This window comes from Corylus avellana, chromosome 3 (assembly GCF_965113065.1).
Source record: "Corylus avellana chromosome 3, dhCorAvel1.hap1.2, whole genome shotgun sequence".
Classification (NCBI taxonomy): domain Eukaryota; kingdom Viridiplantae; phylum Streptophyta; class Magnoliopsida; order Fagales; family Betulaceae; genus Corylus; species Corylus avellana.
In genome coordinates, this window is record NC_142492.1 from 16,250,989 (window position 1) to 16,255,824 (window position 4,836).

The 4,836-nt window shown below is 44.5% G+C and overlaps 1 pseudogene; it reads left to right on the plus strand.

The window, feature by feature from the left end:
- Positions 1-2,078: 2,078 nt before the first annotated feature.
- Positions 2,079-3,936, plus strand: LOC148586858 (uncharacterized; annotated as a pseudogene).
- Positions 3,937-4,836: the final 900 nt, after the last annotated feature.

Here is a 4,836-nt window from a genome sequence, read left to right on the forward strand (position 1 = left end):
TTCGGGGACTTGTCAAATTGCATGATAATTCAGGGGTTTAAAGTGAAGTTACCCCTAAAATTTTAAATATAAATATATATATTAAAAAAAAAAAAAAAAACCAAGTGTGTACTGATTTTGTTTTGGCTTACACCTTCCAGTAACTCTATCAGCGCTAAAGGACTATATCATTTAGCTTGATATTGCGGAGGCTGTGGTTGCTTTGAGGGCTTTACAACTTTGTCGTGAGTTAAGCTTCTATAAGGTCATTCTGAAGGGTGATGCCCTCCAAATGGTGCTTGCATTGTGAACGGACAAAAGAAACTAGAGTCGTTATGGACATATTATCGAGGAGGCTCGCGGGGTATTAAATGGCCTGCAAAATTGAAAGATTAATCATGTTAGACGTCATTTAAATAGTGTAGCCCATTGTCTAGCGAGGGAAGCCTTATCTCTTTGCGTGGAACATGGTCTTATTGAAGATGTTTCCATTGTATTTTTTATATCATCTCTGTTGAGCATTGGGCTCAAGTTATTTTCTAATAATAGTTTCGCTCATTTCCACTCAAAAAAAAAAAAAAAGGTTGCCCGTTTGATTTGCATAATAGACCCTTAAAATAGAGTCATTCTTTTGTTTGGTAAGGGTTTATTCTTATGAATAGTTATTCCTATGAGAATTATTAATCGCTTACATACATGAATAACTATTCCTTTATTCCTAAGGGAATGGATAAGGTTTTTCAAAAATACTTTTTATTAAAAAAAAAAAAAATCTCACACTTCAAAATAAAAATAAAAAACAAAAATCATGTGGGTGGCCGCGAAGGGCTCCAGGGGTGGTTGCAGTGAGCCACCCCCAGTGCTTGCTATGGGTGGGCCAGCCATTTTGGTGATCGGCCACCACACCTTCAACCTTTTTTTTTTTATTTTTTATTTTTTATTTATTTTAATTTGAGCTTTGGAAAAATTAAAAATTGTTACACATAAATTTGGCATTTGAACCATGGGCCCAAGACCCAAGAACTCAAGGAAAAGCCCAATATATCATTACGGGCCTACTAATCCAATATGGGAAGTATAGATATGACGTCGCTTTACAGGGACTCTGACGGTGTGCTGCCGAGAATACCAGGCCTACAGCATCTACTGAACCGATAATATCGACACCAGCTTTACTTGTTATTTGGATATGACAGTTACAGAATGGATGCGCATCGATTATGCTAACAGATACTTATTGATTATTTGGACGGTTACAGTACACTCTCGGAATCATATTAATCACACCGGCAATTATGCACCATTCCTGGAATCATACCAATTATGCTGGCCGTTAAGCGCCATCCTCGGATCATGCTAATGAGAGGAGCAGTTTCACATTAACCATAATGGTCATGGAGCAAGAATATTAAATTCCCCATCCGTTACACCCGGATCCTAGATCCTCCACTTAGTCATTATCATTACATTAATAAAGTCTGCCTATAAAGGACACACGGAACAAGAGGATAGGTACTTGATTCATTCTCATACTAAACTCTATACAGAACTCAGGCAGGAACTAACTTTACCATCGGAGGCGAATCCGCCAAAAACCACCTGGTGTGTTCTCTTAACGATTGTTCTTTCTCCGTAGGGTCAAGGAGACGTAGCACGCAAAATTACCAAACTACTCTTGGGCTCACTAAACTGGAAATTGTACCAACAGTTTGGCGCCGTTTGTGGGAACGACATCTTTTTCGTTCTTATAAAATAAAAAATCGGTGATTATGGTGAACACAAGGTCCGGAAGTCAAGCTTGCCGTGAGGAGTCAGCAATTCAGATCAATCAATGATCACCGCTAGCACCCTAGAATGGAGGGGATAGGGAGTGCATTGCAACTTTGGAAGCTAAAATAGCGCTTCTGGTCCAGCAGAATGAAGAACTTCGCCTTTGTTTCTCCGCACACTCTCAATCCGAAGTCAATCAGAATGAGCATTTGGAGGATCAGGGCAATCACAGCCATCATTCTGATGGTCGCAGTCACCAAGGTGAAAGCCGCCATCGCCAGCATGGAAACGATCACCAAGACAATAACCGGAGGGAAAACTCAAGAAAAATGGTGGAACCTGAAAAAGGTCAACCTTCGGCTGGCCAGCAGAATCAACCGATGGTTAATCCGCAAAATGAGGTCATCGAAGGCTTGGCGGAATTAGCAATGAGATGTGCCGCTATGGAGCGAAAGGAGAAACACAAAGCCGCCGTAGTCAGCAAGCTTTTCGCTGGCACAGAAATGCCATTCACCAAGCAGGTGACTGACCATCAACTCCCTAACAAATTCAAAGTTCCCCAGATTCCGAGCTATAGTGGAGTCAGGGATCCAACCAAACACTTGGAGAATTATCGGATGCACCTAGCGCTCCACGCCATGCCTTATGAAATAGTGTTCAGAGCCTTCCCCATGACTCTCCTAGGGAATGCCAGAGAATGGTTCCGGGGCTTGATGCCCAACTCCATAAGTACCTTCGAAGATCTCGCGCAAATCTTCTTAACCCAATTCTTGGGGTCTCGAGAGAGGAAGAAGCCTTTTGGATATCTCCTAACACTCCATCAACAGGAAGGAGAAAGCCTGAAAGAGTTTATGATCCGGTTTAATCTAGAGAAATTGAAGGTGGAAGACCCCATTGATGGGGTGATATTTTTTGCCATCTACCAAGGTATCTTTCCCGAGGAGCCGGTGATGAGAAAACTCGCACGGAGACAGCCCGACAATTTGTAAGACTTGTTAACGAAGAAGAAACTTTGAAGGCAATGAGATCAGCTCGGAAATTGCCTAAGAAGTTTGAAGACAAGAAAAGGAAGGAACACCGAAAGATAGATGAGACAAAACCTTTCAAGAAGAGGTTCAATGACTACAACTTCACTCTGCTTAATGCCAACATTTTAGAGGTCTTAATGGAAATCAAAAAAGTCCCGGAATACTAGAAACCCCCAAGAGTAGTGGGAGCTCCATCGTCTCAACACCAAGACCAATACTGGGAGTTCCATGAGGCAAACAGTCACAACACAGAGGGTTGTATAATGCTAAGATTTCTCATTGAGAAGTTTATCAAAAACAACAAGCTAGTCCCTTTTTTGGGTAATCAGAGAGGAGCAGTAGCCAACAAAGAAAACTACGTCTGAGAGATGAGTTACTGAAACCCACGGTATTACCAACAACCGGAACAGGATAGAAGTGGAAGTCTGGAGGAGAATCACAGAGGACGAAGCAGATATCCTTGAGGAGAATGAGGAAGGTGGAATGAACCAAGGAGGGAGCATGCGCGCTATGCCCGAGAACCTCCAAATTGAGCAACTGCCCCGGAGATTCATACCATCATAGGTGGATTCATGGGAGGAGGCGAATCAAGGAGGGCAAGGAAGGCATATGCTCGCCAATTAAGCTCTCATGAGATATATGCCATATAGAGACCGATGAAACAGTCCAGGAGAAACTCAATGGTGATCGGATTCTCCGACAACGATTATTCAGGCGTATTGCTCCCACACACAAACGCCTTGGTAGTCACATTAACTGCGGCAAATCACAACATCCATCTTATTTTGGTGGACAACAGGAGCTCAACAGACATCCTATACTAGTTTGAATTCAAGAAGATGAACCTCAGGTAGGAAAAGATTGTTTCGACTAGGTACCCTTTAATGGGATTCATGGGAGAACAAGTACAACCAGTCGCTCCCTCTCTGTCTACCGACTCAGCTGCAGGTGGCTCATTGTGTATAGGCCCAAAGGCCTCCCTGATGACCTCAGCTGCTGTGGACTCCCGACGTCGTCTCGGCATGTGGGAACAACTCTAGTTCCATTGGATCAGTCCGAACTGAGGGTGAGTAGAAATAGGACCATCAGCGAGTGTACCCTCAATGCCTCGGGTCTGAAGGATATGGGTGAGGAGAAAAGGGAAGGGAAGTCCCCATGAAGATGAACCGTAAGTGCACCGCACAATCGCCCCGTCCCAAAACTTGTGTATCTGATCCCAAATGAGCTGGGGGATGGAAATCCAAAAGCCTCTCTGAAAGGCATAGAGGGCCGCGAGGAAGGGCCCGCGCTGCTAAGTTTTGTGTCCAAAGGGACATATTCCGCAGCAAAATGAAATCCATGAACCAAAGTCAGGAAGGCAGCAAGACTTTGCTTGTACAGTTGTGGAGATCATCGGGATAATGGCCGCGGCAGATGTCGTCCACAATATATTGCAGTGTAAGATTGGACGGTAGGTCTGAGTACTGAGAGGAGCCATCCTGAGCCAAAATATCAGACGAGCAAGCATGAGAACATTGCAAAGCAGTAGCAATGTCGTCGGTGGTCAGCTCAACGTCCATGCCCGCCACCGATGAAGAGAGGATGCCTGGCCGAGTACAATCAAATGTGAGATGGGCATAAAATTCGCGGACCAGGCCCTTGGTAAGCAACAGGGCTGATTGGCTGGAACAGCGCTGTGAGGCCGCGGTGTTTGCATTCTTTGACCGCCCACTTTGTTGCTTGGAGACTTTGGAAGATGGTGTCAATGGCAAACGATATTTCCAAGATAAGCTTCCGTTGCTTCCCACGGCGTGGTAACGACTAGGATGGGGCTTTGGGGGTGGTATCCCGAGCAGGGGAAGACCGGGAGGTGGAAGTGGGGGCCTGAAGCATGATGTTGCTTCGTTGAGGCTTTTTGTCGAACATCTAGTGGGCACCTCAAAAGGGAAGTGGTAGAGAACCACTTTACTTGGCCGCCCAACCCCCTGCAAAAAGAAGAAAACACAACATAGAGCAGTCCGTGTGTGGTGGAGCACCCACGGACTGCTATTTCCACAAAAAAAAAAAATGAAAGAAAATT